At 39.2% G+C, this 15,472-nt stretch overlaps 1 protein-coding gene across 2 annotated transcripts in view; it reads right to left on the bottom strand.

Moving 5' to 3' along the window:
• The window catches only part of CNOT6 (CCR4-NOT transcription complex subunit 6), a 57,899-nt gene extending 42,825 nt beyond the window's left edge, over positions 1-15,074 (bottom strand). For both annotated transcript variants that reach the window (XM_032464863.1, XM_032464862.1), the window contains exon 1: positions 14,715-15,074. The gene's annotated coding sequence lies outside the window, so the exon portion shown is untranslated. The remainder of the gene's footprint in view (positions 1-14,714) is intronic.
• Between the last annotated feature and the right edge of the window lie 398 nt (positions 15,075-15,472).

Consider the following 15,472-nt stretch of genomic DNA (forward strand, 5'->3'; position numbering starts at 1 on the left):
AAACAGTCTCTTCAGCAAGTGGTGCTGGGAAAACTGGACAGCTGCATCAATGAAGTTAGAACACTCCCTCACACCATACACAAAATAAACTTAAAATGAATTAAAGACTTAAACATAAAACAAGACACAATAAACCTCCTAGAAAAAAACATAGGCAAAACATTCTCTGACACAAATCTTAGCAATGTTCTCCTTGGGAAGTCTACCCAGGCAACAGAAATAAAAGCAAAAATAAACAAATGGGACCTAATTAAACTTACAAGCTTTTGCACAGCAAAGGAAACCATAACTAAACGGAACAACCACCTACAGAATGGGAGAAAAAAACTGCAAATGATGCGACTGATAAAGGTTTAATTTCCAGAATATATAAACAGTTCATACAACTTAATAACAAAAAAAACAAAGAACCCAATCCAAAAATGGGAAGAAGATCTAAACAAGCAATTCTTCAATGAAAAGATACAAACGGCCAACAGGCACATGGAAAAATGCTCAATAGCACTAATTGTCAGAGAAATGCCAATCAAAACTATAATGAGATTATCACCTCACACCAGTCAGAATGGCCATCATTAAAAAGTCCACCAACAATAAACGGTGGAGAAGGTGTGGAGACAAGGGAACCCTCTACACTAATGGTCGGAATGTAGTTTGGTGCAGCCATTATGGAAAACAGTGGAGATTCCTTAAAAAATTAAAAATATTTACCATCTGATCCAGCAATCCCACTCCTGGGCATATATCTATAAGGAATCCTAATTCAAAAAGAAACATACACCCCAATGTTCACAGCAGCACTATTTACAGAAGCCAAGACATGGAAACAAGCTGAATGTCCACTGACAGATGACTGGATAAAGGAGCTGTGGTATACTTATACAGTGGACTACTACTCAGCCATAAAAAATTGCTGCAACATGGACGGATCCGTTATGTCATTCTAAGTGAAGTAAGCCAGAAAGTGAAAGAAAAATACCATATGATATCACTTATATGTGGAATCCAATGAATAAAAAGACTCAAATGAACTTATCTATAAAACAGAAAGAGTCACACACATGGAAAACAAAGTTATAGTTACCAGGGGAGAAGGGGATGGGAAGGATAAATTGAGAGTTCAAGATTTGCAGATACTAATTACTACATATAAAATAAATGAACAACAAGTTTATACTGCATAGCACAGGGAATTACATTCAGTATCTTGTAGTAACCTATAATGAAAAAGAATATGAAAACAAGTATTTGTTTATGTACGACTGAAACTTTATGTTGTACACAGAAATTGACATAACATTGTACACTGACTATACTTCAATTAAAATTAATTAATTAAAAATAGAAATAAAATTTAAGAGACAGTTCATTACTCTAAACTTGAAAGTAGCAAGATATTCTCAATTTTCCAAATCCCTGATAATTAGAATTAGGATCTATGGAGGAAAAGATGTAACAGAATAAAAGAAATGGTAGCAAACTGGACAATCAAGCCCTTCTGAGGAACACATCTGCCCACTGTGCAACCCTGTCCATTTTTCTTGGAATCTAACAGCACATAGTATTAGAAACCAGGTAGAGAACATAAGAAAACATACAATTTAGGATTTTCCCCAATGCTTTAAAATCAACAGGCATATTTTGCTCTCTGAAGTATGTCACTGCAGATTATTTTCTAAAAAGCATAAAACGTCTCCAAAATAGACCTGAAAACTTTCAAGAAGAATTATAAAAGACTTTCAAAAAAATAGCTAGGCCAGAGTCAGCAGGAATATAGCACCTGACTAGTAAATCTCCAACTCCCCCAACTCTCCCTACTGATCCTGGCATCATAAAATCTTTCCCTGTTCTAGGTCTCAGAGAAACAATTTTTCATTATCTTAGAATAATTATTTACTTTAAAGACATACAGGACATTATTTACCAGCACAGAATAATATGCTTTCATTATTAAATATTTTATGAAATGGCTTAAAAATACATGGTGGGGGGGATTATAAGAACAAGCGGGCTAGTATTTGAGGCAGCTATTGAACTAAGAAAATTGGCAACTAAAGAGAAAGATTTAAATGTTTATCATTTCAGTGGGTACTTATTTCAGAGTAATTAAACAGCACAAGTTGAAAAAAAGTCATACTTTATGAAAGAATGACAGCTAATGAATGCAGAACAAAGGAATTAATAAAAACAAAAACATTCAGTAATTCCTAGTAACATTTTTTAAGGCAAAGATTTATAAACTGGGTTAAAATCATTAGATGAATCCCTGGCACTGGTATAACACTAAGGTATTACCACCACTCAGATTGTTTTTTGATTGTAAGGTTGAAAATGTTCAAAAAAGGAATAAACCATTACCCTCCTCATCAATCTTCCCAACACTTAATAGGGATAGAACCAGATACTGGGTCTCTTGATATGGCAGACCATGAAGCACAAACCTACAATATTTACCTTGATTAGGATCTAGAGAAACCGTGCCAGTACCATACTGTTTTGATTACTGTAGTTTTGTAGTATAGTCTGAAGTCAGGGAGCATGATTCCCCAGCTCTCTCCTTCTTTTTCAAGATTGTTTTGGCCACTCAGGGTCATCTGTGTTTCCATACTAATTTTAACATTTTTTTGTTTGTTTCACCTCTGTGGAAAATGTCATTGGTAATTTGATAGGGATTGCATTGAATCTGTATACTGTCTTGGATGATACGGTCATTTTAACAATATTGATTCTTCCAATCCAAGAACATGGTATATCTTTCCATTTGTTTATGTCATCTTCCCCCTCTCCCTTTTTTTCTTGATAGATTAATCTGACTAAAGATTTATCAATTTTGTTTACCTTTTCAAAGAAACACTGAAAGACCATTTCATTGGTCTTTTTATTGTTTTTTTAGTCTCTATTTCATTTATTTCTGCTCTAATATTTGTGATTTTTATTCTTCTACTAACTTTGGGTTTTGCTTGCTCTTCTTTCTGTAGCTGCTTTAGGTGTAAGGTTAGGCTGTTTACTTGAGATTTTTCTTGTTTCCTGAGGTAGGCTTGTATCACTATAAACTTCCCTCTGAGAATGCTTTTGCTGGACCCCAGAGTTTATGGATCACGTTTTTGTTTTCATTTGTCTCAAAAAGTATTTTTTTATTTCCTCTTTGATTTCTTTACTGATCCATTGGTTGTTTAGTAGCATACTGTTTAGCCTCAACGTGTTTTCAGTTCTTGGAGGGGTTTTTTTCTCACAGCTGATTTCTAACCTCATAGTGTTGTGGTTAGAAAAGATGTTTGGCATGATTTCAATTTTCTTAAATTTACTAAGGATTGCTTTGTGGGCCAACACGTGGTCAATTCTGGAGAACGTTTCACGTGCACTTGAAAAGAATGTGTATTCTGTTGCTTTTGGATGAAACGATCTATAGATATCCATTAATTCCACCTGGTCTAATGTGTCATTTTAGGCCTGTAATTCCTTATTGATTTTCTGTCTGGATGATCTGTGCGTTAATGTAAGCAGGATGTGAAGGTCCCCCACTATTATTGTGTTATTGTTGATTTCTCCTTTTATGTCTGTTAACAATTGCCATATATACTGAGGTGCTCCTATGTTGGGTGCATATATATTTACAATTGTTGTATCTTCTTTGATTGATCCCTTGAGCATTAATGTAGTGTCCTTTGTCTCTTCTAACAGTCTTTATTTTAAAATCAATTTTGTCTGATATAAATATTGCTACTCCAGCTCTCTTTTGGCTTCCATTTGCATGGAATATCTTTTTTCCATCCCCTGACTTTCAACCTGCATGTGTCTCTGGCTCTGAAGTGGGTCTCTTATAGACAGCATACATGCGCGTGTGTTTTTGTATCCATTCAGCCAGTCTATATCTTTTGGCTGGAGCATTTAATCCCATTTACATTTAAGGTAATTATTGATTCATATGTTCCTACCGCCATTTTGTTAATTGTTTTCTTGAGTTTGTAGGTCTTTTTTCTTTCTCTTTCATCTTTTGTTCTCTCCTCCATTCTTTGACCTTCACTTCTTTCACAAACACAAAGGAGAAAAAAGGAGAGGGGCAGAGGAAAAGAAGGGAGGAGAGTAGGAAGAAATAAACTCATGTGCAGAAAAACTCTTCTACTTGACTGATCAGGCTCCTCTCAGCGCTGCAAGTTACGGCATATTTGAAAAGGTAGTGACATTAACCTTGGTGCCAATTTACTTCTTCCAATCTAAACTTTCACTTGGTCTTACTCAATTTTTTCACTAAATCCAACTGATTTTTACCTTTTCAGGATTTCTAAACCTGTCATCTCCATTTTCACTGCTACTCAAGTTAATTTAGACCCTCATTTTCTCAGCTACAATTTTTAAATAACCTTTTCTGTATTTTCCCGATAGATACTTGCTCATGTCACTCTCTTGCTTAAAAACCTCAGAGGGTCCTTTCTGCCTGCCTAACTAAAGTTCAAACTTCAAAGTCCTTTACAATCTGGACTTAGCTAATTATTTTCTCACTGGTCTTCAGCCACTTACACACATACCACTCTATAAAGTCCTAAGTTAATTAAAGCAAATCTATTTCTAAAACATAGTCTTTCAAGTCATGCTAAACCTTTCACCAAAGAGAACCTTCACCTTGAAGGTTCTTATTCACCCTTCAAGGCAACTCAGGTTAGACGTTAGAACCTCTATAAGCCCTTCCCAACCAACAAAGGCAAAAGTTCACTATTCCATCTCTGCACACCATACATTTACTACAGCATCTATCATCCCAGTTTTTATTTCTCAGTGTCTCGTGTAGACCTAGCACAATATACTGATGAACTAGTCTAAACATTCTTTCTTCATGACTCAGAATCAGGTTTTTATTGGAGAAAAACCCAAAAGCAATTCAATACATCTGAACCACGCTTCCTTAAGGGAGCTTTCTTTACAGAATCGTTCATTCAACAAATATTTAATAAGCATCTTCCATGTGACCAAGACTCTGACAGGTACTGGGAATAAAGAATGAACAGGAAGTACATATATGATGTTGGATCTTAATCAACTGGGGATGCCAACAAAAATCTCACAACCATGTAATCACCCTACAACCCTTTCTAATTTTTACAAACATCACTCTGATTTAGGACTTCTTCCCTATCCCTCACAAACACAGGAGTTTATCATTCCCTGCTCTGAGCTACTCTGAACCTTGAAGATAACTTCTAATGATATATCCTTTAACTCCACCTTAATTTTTCTTAACATGTCTCATTCACCTATTCTAATATAGACTCTTTGCACTTATATTTTAAATATTTTTATATTTTCAGAGCCCAGAAAATAATAAGTGCTTGGTGAATTTAAGAATTCAAGGGGAAAAGCTGTGATGGAAAAAAAAAAAGCACAAACATTTTGTAAGAGACAAGTGTGCTAACAGAAGCAGTGCCCATCTTACTAGGAGTACGAAATACTAATATCTTGGCTTCTAATCTTGAAGGCAAAATCTAGAGAAAACAGACAGAAAGGACCTTAGTGGCCAAAGACTGATAAAATTAGTTCTAGGATAGCAGGGGTTAAGAAGCAAAGGGACAAACTCAAAGGTAAAACTGAACATCATCTTACTGACATGCTATGGCAAAATAAGAGCAAAACTCAAACAGCTGGGGGAAATGGCAAAACTGTGTTGAGTGCCCATCTGCCACATTCTGTACTAGGCATATATCCGCAAACATGTTTTCAGCACTCAACACCTGGCAGGCCTACTGGGCCCTTCATATGCATTATCTCATTTAACCCTCAGGACTCCTATAGTAAATCTATTATTCTCCTTACATAAAGAAAAGAAGGTCCAGAGAATGAGTCATTTGCTTGAGGTCACAGAGATACTGGTGGCACAACTGTGATTTTTAACCCAAGTCTGATCCAAAAGTCTGTGCTTTCAACCACTATGCAATAATTTACCTGTATTATCTCAATTTAATTCTCATAGCAATCCATGAAGGAGACACTATCCTCATTTTATTTCAGATAAGGAAACTAAGACCCAGAGTTTAAATAACTTGCCTAAGGTCACACATACTTGCTAAGTAGCAGAGCTGGGATTTGAACCTGGGACAATCTAGCTGTAAAGCTGTACTCTTTTTTATTATGCCAATACCTCACACAACTCTAGAATTCTATCACTGATGAAACCAAGATCTCATGTTTATTCTCCAAATACTATATTGCTAAGACCATGAACCCCTGGGTTTCCTTCTCAGATGCATCATCTTTCCAAACCACTCTGTATTCTCTATTCCCAAACTCTGGCTAATACTTAAGAAAGCAGGTATCAAATGCCGTTATCTCAAGACCGCTGCACTCAAAAATTAACAAGTACCTCAAAGAGTTTTCATTTGTGTGGGTCAAATCTATTAATATTAACCATACTAGAAATTACGACTAAGAAATTTTAAAATATTTATTAACTCATTAAACATAAATCTAGCAGATGTTAACCAACATTTTTATGAAAATAACTATTTTCAAAGACAAACTAAAATTTCCTAAGAACAGTGACACTGTCTTATATTTTTGCAAATCTTTAATGCCTGACATACTAGAAGACAGCTGGATTTGCCCATCTGCTCTGAATTCAATTGATCAGATATCATACATCGTTTTGTTAATCTCTGGAAAACTCCACCGTATACTTCTAAGAGAATGAGAATGAAAAACGCAAAGAACATCTTAGTAATATTTCTAATAACTTGAAGTTTCTGTAGCCACCTCCTCCTGCCCTTCAAAATCTCATTTCCTTACATCTTTTTCTCAAGTAGAATAAAAATAAATGTAAGTCCAAATTGGTTTAACTAAAATTTCCAATCGTAAGACTTCTGCAAAAAAAAAAAAAAAAAAGAGATTTTTTAATTATGATAAAATACTCCTCCCAAACACAGAGCTAAACAGCAGACGCGGTATTCAATACTAAGCTCTAAAAGGAGAAGACAGGCATACCCATCTCCATCTGAGGTGCCCAGCCCACAACCAACAGCCTGTAACAGTTTACTAGACTGCTGTTGAATTGCAATTCTAAAACCACGTGCGTGTGCGCAATAACATATGAGTGAATATGCCATACAGTCAGAGAGAAGCACAGTGTGCACTGCAACACCACAGGAAACTTCTAATTTTGAAAGCCAAAAATGGTCAAATATTAGCAATTTCATTTAACCCAATAAATTGACTGAAAATGTAAAGGTACCAGTATACTCACCCACAAATTTCAACTTAAAATACAAATACCTGTTGGCTTAGAAATTTTAATTTCTATACTTTAAGTCAAATAAAAAGCCTAGAGAAAAAGAACGTATTAAGACAAACAAGATTTATGATCTAATCAGCAGAGGCTGAGTGCCCCACTACTACACAGGGCATTAAATCAAAATCATGATTTGTTGGTGAAACGGCACCAAGATCAAAAAGGTAAGAACAGGGAGGCCATCAATAACATGTGTTCTCTCAGCATGAGACAAGCAACCACCACCTAGCTTACACCACCAGCAATGTGGCTTCCAACAGAAAGCTTTTCATTTCTTCTTATCTTTTGCCAGGTGTTTCCATAATCTATTTGCTTCTCCTTCTCTTACAATCTTAATGTTCTACCCACCTCTATCTAATTGCAATTTTGGCCCTCTGAGGCATTCAACATTTATTCTGGCTGCTAATTCATGCATACAATCATTTGGGGAGGTTCTAATAACTAGCAATCAGTTTCGACCCACTAGTCCTTTTTTCCCCCTAAAACTGAGAAAGAAAATTATTCATGAATGCTTGACCTTATCAAGAAGACTTTAAAAACTCCAGAATATTGTTCTAAAGCCACTGAGTGATGTTTCAGAAGACTGGAAAGAAATCTACAGGAACTGTGGTCCAACGGAGTTCTGCTATACACTGCTTTTTGATGGCATATGTATAAGTGACTGCCTTTTCCTAAAATAGTGAAATGCTTTAAAACTGGATTTTTGACCAGCATGAATTCTTATGAGGACTCTTGTGAGATTTTTATTCATAACCCCCCAAAAAGAGAATCACAAATATTAAGAAAGATTCTGTCAGCTCTATTATGTCAACGTGATCAGCCACTAACATAAGTGGTTATAAATTTGGGTCAGCAATTGAGTCTCCCTATATTAGCAAATCTACGTCAAAGGTTCATCCATTCCAAGCCACAGCATCCCGGGTGTGTGTCAGGTGGGAAGAAGGGGAGCAGAGGACAGTGTCATTAAGAACACAAAGTGGAGTCAAACAGACCTATATCAAGTTCCACTTCTGGTTGTTAACATTCATCTTTAAGGCTGAAGTTTCCTCATTTGTAAAATGATAGCTACCTTGTAATTCTGGTGTGAGGATTAAATGAGATAACACATATAAAGTACAATACCTATCATATATTAGCATTCAACAAAGCTATTTTTTTTGTTACTACAAATCCTTAAGTCTGAGTTTCTGTAGTTTCCCTAAAATTAGAAGCCAAATGACAATTCTTCAGATATCCCAAGTAAATTATAGTTTTCATCTTCAGCAATTTTAGATGAAAATATACAAAGGAAGCTATTGGTCTAAAACATGATAGCTTCATCAGATATTGCTTTAATGATGCTGCAGTGTTTACATGTGACTATATATAATCTTACAGAAGGAAAAATTCCACCCCTCCAAACGCTAAGTGGCAAATAATATTTTTACTTAATTTTAATAAATTTTCATTTCTATTTGGTCTTTAATTAGCAGGGACTCCTAATATCTTTTTTTGTCTACTCCCCCGACCTCAAAATCTGCCCACTAAAAAAATCTATATATAATCACTCAACATATCCATTGAATCACCAGTAATTCTCTTTTTGGATACAAAGAACACTGCCTAATTTCTGTTTTGTTAGAGCACGTGCTTACTTTATGAGACATGTGTTCATAGCAAATAACTCTGAAAGACAATGGCAGTGCCTGACGATTCCCTCTTTGCAACTACTCTGTATTTAAAAGCGCATCAAATATTTTACTGAACTTTGGGCTACTGAGCACAAGTCTAAACCTAGCAAAGGGCATACGAAAAGCAAATGTTAGTCTTCCAGGAACTGAAGACTGAAAGTTCTAATGTTATGATTTTACATAGGATAACTTACACCTCCAATTACAAAGAATTTCCTTTATTGTTTTTGAAATCACATAAAATTCCACAATTTTCTGTGACCAAAGAAAAAGTCAGTAATTTCAGCCAACCTATTAGGGAAAAGTTTGAAATACACATCATATATATAAATGTATTTCCTAAGTTTGGGACGTAGGTGCCTACTTCCTCTCGACCCTGTCTCCTCTTTAAACTATTATACCCTCTTTCCTTCTCTTTCACGACAAGCTTTTCCAAACAGCAGTCTGAAACATTCATCTTAATCTGTCATTTGTTCCCAGAGAATCTGACTTTTACTTGCCTGGAAAAGTTGTTCTGCTATATTAACCTAACTGCCAAATCCTATCAGTTCATTCTCAGAGCTCATCCTACTCTAAAACCTGGGCACCACTTGTCACCATTGACTCTCCCTCTTGCTCAGCACTCTTACTTCTCCTGGCATCTGTAATTTTGCTTTCTCCTTTTCTCCTATCCTCCTTAACCACTTTACTGCGGTCCGGCCCCAAACAAAATGCTGGCTATTCCTAAGAGTTTCCTCAGCCCTCTCCTCTTCCTATCCTGTATTAATCTGTGGTCTCCGAGTAGGTTTCACACTTGTGTGTATACATACTTTCATTCTCTTCAGCGTGGTCCATTATTCTCAGCTGATTCTCAAATGGGGACCCTACCTCTCCCGGAAAGTGTAAAGCATTTGTGAGATTTCTTCCTGAGTGATCTTCCAATGCCAACTACATAATGACCAAATCTATGAAATTCCCAACCACTCTCTGGTCCAGATACCTATTTTCTACCTAAATAGCCAATAGGCATGTCAAACTTAGAATCAAAATCAAATTATTCCACTTTCCCTGCACAAATCTGCTCTTCTTCTATTTCCCAAGTTAAATCATACCAACAGTTCCCCAAGCTACAAAACTTCTGAATCACACATACCTCCTTCCTACCTTTAGACCTTACTATTTGTCTGTCCCTAACTCTGGTGTCTTTCAAATTTATCTTTTTTTTTTTAGCTCCTATGCTGATGTCCTTGACCTCTCACAAGGACTTAAACGAACTCTGACCCCAGTCTCCTGACTTCCTTCATTCAGCCTCCACACTTTTACTGTCTCCTGAAAAAGTATGTCACACACACAATTTCTCCACCTCCATCCACCTACATGCTCAATCAATCCCCATTATATAAAGACAGAAGTACCAACACTTTAAGAAAAAGCCTAAAACTATTCACAAACTTTCTGGCCACTCCTCCTGTCCCTTACATCCTTGCACCCCATTTTCACAACTTGACTTTGCACACGTGGTTTCTTCTCACTGAAATGTCCTATTATCCTGACAAACCTCTATGCCTTCCAAACTCAGCCCAAAGACCTCTGAGATGACTCCCTCAAGTTTCCCAAGCAGAATCAGTTGCTCCTTCTTCAGTATGCCCCAGATGCTTTGTATACTCATTACCATATAATCTGATGAGTCCTTTACTGGTTCATTTGTCTTCCTCTCCACACCATTATAAACTCACTTGGGACAAAAGAGCATACACCTCATTTGAGTAGCAAGTCTACAATGGTGTCTGACACATGGGTGTTTCCAGTATTTCTGGAACCGAGTTTTAGCACTATTTTTAAATGCTGTGTTCAAGTATAATCAGTGCTGCTACGTCACTTATTCTGAAATGTGAATCTGTACCAATGTGATTGACATATTAGAAAATTTGAGCATTATGCAATATTTCCAATTGCTTTTATGTGATTTTGTCTGTGAAAAACACTAGATGAAGGTAGAAAACCGCACCCAGCTGAACTGAGCTACACAAAAATACACAAAACACATACACCTCAAAACACCTACCAGCTACATCAATTCACTGTGCGTATGTGTGCGCGTAAGTGCACAAGTGCCAGTGCGCACACTATGCATCACATACACCCACATCTGCTGTTATAAACATTCCATTTGATTTCAGGTAACCCTCCTCCCACCACTTCACAGTAACTCAAAAGCAGCTATCCTTCGATACCCATTTCCACAAGCAAACCAGGTCTTTTTCAAGGTATAGTGACACATTTCTTGTAGTATATACGTATTCCTTAACCATTTAACATGTGTAAAACTGCTACATTTTTATCAGGTTCCTTATTTAAAATAAGTCACTGACAAAGTTTTTGAGTGTTGTGCCCCAATCTCACTTTTCCCTAAAACGTCTGTAGTTTTTAACTGCACAATGTTACATACTATTGCAGTTTTTAGGAATCTATATGTTGCTTTACAGCCGAACTGACTACATAAATTAACAATTATATAAGAGTTCTTAGGCTTTAAGTTTCAATATTTCAATTCCAGTAATATACAGGAGAGAAAACTCTGCCCTCCCCCCAAATTTCACAAAATGTTTACAGCCCATCAGGACAACAACCTTTAAGCTTGGCGGCTCTCACTTCTGGTCAGCAGAGGGTTGATTTTTCCAGCTCAAGTTCTGCAGTCTGCCTAAGCCTAACTGAGAAGACAAGCTCTCAGTTCCTGAACTTTCACGTGTACCATTTTATGGGCTTCATTGTTTTGACTACTCTTCTCTCAAAACATTTTGATTTTTAATTATCCAGTATTATAAACTATAAAGCCCACTATAAAAGTGACCACAAACACAAATGACACAATACCCAAGTTTACAACAGATTCTGCTACTAACCTCATACGGCCTCAAACGTGGCTTTCTCCTATGTAAGGCCTCCACTTTAATCCTCCACACTCATGCCCAAGTGATCTCTAAGTCATCTTGCTCCTCTATGAAAAGCATTCTGGCTACCTAATTTGGTATAAGATAAACACATACACCTTACTTTTGGCTTAGCAAGCATGGACCTAATCTAGGCTAATCCAGATGGTCAAAACCTAGGCTGGATACACCTTTGAAGGCTCAGGTCTAGTCACTCTCCATTTCAGTAACACGTCACCATTGGCCTTACCCCAACACTTGGCACTTCAGTGCACCCACAGTTCCTTTTGCTTGAAATGACCTCATCTCCTTAGTCTGGCAAACACTTATTCTATGTTGTTTTCTGTAAACTGCTCCCACATCTTTTACAAATTTAATTATTCTTTCTTCTGTTCTCCCACAGCACTCTGCACACCTACTAAGCCTACAGACTACTAGAAGACAGCAACTGTGTATTATTCATTTTTTCATTCTCAGGGTCCAGCATTATGTCCAGCATATCTCATTCCCTATACATAACTTGTTATCAAGAAAATAAAAATGGATAAGGAAGAGGTAATGCCCAGAGAACGGTAAGGTTAAGGGAGCCTAAACGAGCCCCCCGTCTTACATGCAAATAACCTTCGCCTCTTTAATTACTTGTTCAAATACCAAAATATGGTGCAGTCCGTTGTACTCTACTGCACACAGGCTATGCATACAGTAAGTTTATGGTTTAATTTATTCAGCATTTCTTACATACGATTTTTACTAATAATAACACGGTCATAAAATGATCAACCTTCCTAAAGTGAGTAGTAGATAAGGTTAAAGAAAAGGTACATGAGTAAAAGATTTTGTGGAATCTTAGCCTCTAAAAGTTAAAACTGGAATTTTTTTTCTAGATAGTAACATTAAGTTCCAATCACAACAAAAATGTAAATAGTATACATCTGAAATCCAAGTCTTTTCTCCATTAAAATATATGTTCTTAGCGGAACCTATTTGGACTTTTCCAAAGTGATAAACACTTTAAAAGCAGAACTTCCCAACCAGTGTACCTCACACACGGGAAAGTTACAAGTGTGTTGAAGAGCACCCTCATCCTTTATGGCCCAAAGGCTGCAGCTGTGAGCAGCCTTGACCATTTATTCCAGTATGCCTTACATATTATATTATCCGTTTCCACTGCACTATATGAAAAAGATCTATGCTTTAAAAAACATAGAAAGGCTAATATGAATATAGAGGAATGCCTAAACATTAATCAAAATGCATTATTTATAAACTACAAGCACAGCAGGCAAATTCCTACAACACCTTTATTTGTAGTCAGAATCAAATTCCGTAACCAACTTCCTGCCTGTTTAAAAGAAAATTGTCTGAAAAGTTTTACTTTGCCACCAAGATTTAAGAAACCTGAAAATACCTACAAATCATACAGGCATTCAAGAGCTTCTTCATCTACATTACCACTGATCAAGACACTTATGAAACCATGCAAAATCTTCTGAGTCTCAAAAGAAACTTTGTCTTTTGTCACATCCTCGTTTTCGACATTAAGGATCTCGTTCACCTACTGAGACCTGACCAGACTCAACTATCTCAAATAACTTTCATCCATTAAAACACTTTCTGCTCTCCCCAAAAAACGTATCTCTAGCAAGAACATCACTCTCCTGTGCTCTCACATTCACACAAAACCTGGTCCTTTCGTTCTTAACTAAAGTATGTCGGGCAAGTCACTTTAACTTTCTAGGCCTGTTTCCTCAATAGCAGCTATTCAAATATTTTATTTAAAGCAAGTCGACTAGACTAGATTACTGGTTTAAAAAGATTAAGCAACTTGTATTCTAAAAGTCATCACATTCTAAAGACTGTGATAATTGCTCTGATGGCAATTACAAAACAAGTTTTCAAAATCTTTTTAGCAATGGACCTACCAGCTCCGACAGCCTACAAAACTGTTTTGGGATGGTAAATTCTAGTGTACTGTGAAAAAAAGAATACAAAGTGCTATCACATGCCATTTTATTTTTCACTTGTGCATGTTCACTCTCTTCCTCTGCAAAATTAAAATCCCAAAGACAAGGCAGCAAGAAGATTCCGCACCAGCACTAATGGGACAATACACCCGGAAAACAGGAAAGTATGGGAATTCATATTCACGATTTAAACGTCAGTTTAAACACAGTGACAAATCCAAAAGTGACAAGCCAGATGACCATTCACAATGCTGTCATTTGCAGTCACAGTTCAAGAGGTTACAGGTGTTCGTTACCAGACTCTTTGGGGAAGGGGAAGGAGGAAAAGAGTCAAAGAAAAGTTTCCAAAGAACTGGTGTTCAGAAATAACGAGGTGAAATACGATTCAGGTTATTCGACAAAACTACTTCTAGTAATTAGAACCATCTCTGAGCCCTCAGAAATACCACATATCCTTTCATCTGGTGCTAAGCGCTTCTTCCTTAACCATGTCGTTCCCATCCCCCTACCCACCCCAAAATTTGCGTTAAACTGAATTTTAAATACGTTTGGGAGAGGGGGGTGAAGAGTTGGTTTCTCGCTTCGCGTAACTGCGAAGTTCCACAGGCCACTGCGCGCATCCGCACACAGCCACTTCTCCGAAGTTACCACTCGGGGTCCCGACCGCAGCTCCCCTCCTCCGGCGACCCAGCCCCCGCGCCCCCGCCGTCAATCACGCCCCCATCGCCGGGCTCAGCGCGGGGGCCCGGACTCGCGGCAGCCGCCCGCTCCTCCGAGCTGCGGGCCCGCTGCCCACGGGACTGAAGTTGCTCCTGCCTGAGCCCCGCGCGCCCCGGTCCCGGGGACACGACCGAGCGCGGCCCGAGCGGGGAGCGGCGCCCAGCGGCGCCTCGCTCACCTCTTGGGGTAAGTCGCCTCCCTCCGCCGCTGCCGCCGCCTCCTCCCTGTGAGCGCAGCGGGGTCTGACCTGTGGAACCACCATACCAGTCCCGCCCGCTGCTGCAGCGCCGCCGCCTCAGCCGCCGCTCTTTGTTCCCCCTCCGAGCTCCGCCGCGTCCGCCGCCCGCCTCAGCCGCCCCGACGGGCCGCCACTACGCCCGCCCGGCCTCTCGGCCTCCGGCCTCGCCCGCCTCGCTGCGCCCAGCGCTGCCTTCGCCTCCGCGCCGCCGACGCCGCCGCCACCGCCGCCGCCGCCGCCGCCGCCTCCTCCGCGCCCCCCTCGTTTTCATTGAAAGCAAACAAGCATCATGGCGGCGGCCGCGCTTCCCCCAGCCAGCTAGCGCCCCGACCGCCGCCGCCGCTGCAACATCCGGGCCGCCCATTGGCCGCCGCCACCAGGCGCGACCATTCGGCGTCCGGGGAGGTCGCGCCTCAGCCTCAGGCCCCGCCTCCGCCCCCCCCCCCCCACACCCGCGCTGGGAGGAGTGAGCCGGCCCGGCGCGCTCCCGGGCCTTCCGCTCCGCCAGCCCGCCTCGGTGGCTTCCTGCCCCGTCGCTTCCACTTTCCCATCTTAACGCGCCTCCGCTTTTCAACTGTCTCTCTTTTTTTGTTTTGTCTCAGGGTGTTCACTTTCGTCGCCTCTCTTCCCTCTTTTTCCTTGATTTTCCAGCCTTTCGTTTCGCCTGTCAATCACCTGGAAACACCGACAGGCTTTCC

This window comes from Camelus ferus, chromosome 22 (genome assembly GCF_009834535.1).
Source record: "Camelus ferus isolate YT-003-E chromosome 22, BCGSAC_Cfer_1.0, whole genome shotgun sequence".
In the NCBI taxonomy this organism is placed as follows: domain Eukaryota; kingdom Metazoa; phylum Chordata; class Mammalia; order Artiodactyla; family Camelidae; genus Camelus; species Camelus ferus.